The 497-nt window shown below is 45.5% G+C and overlaps 1 long non-coding RNA gene across 5 annotated transcripts in view; it reads right to left on the bottom strand.

The window, feature by feature from the left end:
- The window catches only part of LOC135109826 (uncharacterized), a 184,355-nt gene extending 184,162 nt beyond the window's left edge, over positions 1–193 (bottom strand). Inside the window, exon 1 of one of the 5 annotated variants that reach the window (XR_010272920.1) lies at positions 1–193. This exon is cut by the window's left edge and continues 5 nt beyond it. This is a non-coding gene — a long non-coding RNA (uncharacterized LOC135109826). The other 4 variants (XR_010272918.1, XR_010272922.1, XR_010272919.1 and 1 more) reach the window with 4 other exon arrangements.
- Positions 194–497: the final 304 nt, after the last annotated feature.

The following is a 497-nucleotide window of genomic DNA, read 5'->3' as shown; positions in this document are numbered from 1 at the left end:
TGAAGGGGAGGTGATATTATCTAGAAGGCCGTGAGGTTAGCCGAGGAAGGGACTGCGTGGCGTGTTATGGCAGGGTACGGCAGGGTATGGTAGGGGACGCAACGGGTAATCACACCACCCATCCTTCCCCAGCCCCTGCCAGACAAACACTAGCCTGCCGCCCGTCGCCCTGTCATCGCTCGGAGCTTTAAAACAATTCCCCAACGGTCTATCTTGTAACAATCGTAAAGCGCGGAGTGTGATTCAATTACTGATTACTGAACTGTCTATTGTCTTGTCTGTTTGTATTGGCAAGTTGTCGTGTTGCTATTTAATCATCATTGCTCTCATTATGTGTTTTGATCAATATGTTGTAGTCACGTAGTGGAATCATTATAGGAGTGTCGTTATCTTCACTATGATTGTTTACCTGTTCCCACAATTTTTACATTACCTGGCATCCTTCTTCCTATTAACTATCATACGTCTTTTACGTTGTTGGGTGATTCAGTTGGTAG

The sequence above is a fragment of the Scylla paramamosain genome, chromosome 19 (genome assembly GCF_035594125.1).
Source record: "Scylla paramamosain isolate STU-SP2022 chromosome 19, ASM3559412v1, whole genome shotgun sequence".
NCBI classification, from domain to species: domain Eukaryota; kingdom Metazoa; phylum Arthropoda; class Malacostraca; order Decapoda; family Portunidae; genus Scylla; species Scylla paramamosain.
This window is presented reverse-complemented; position numbering and strand designations above follow the sequence as displayed.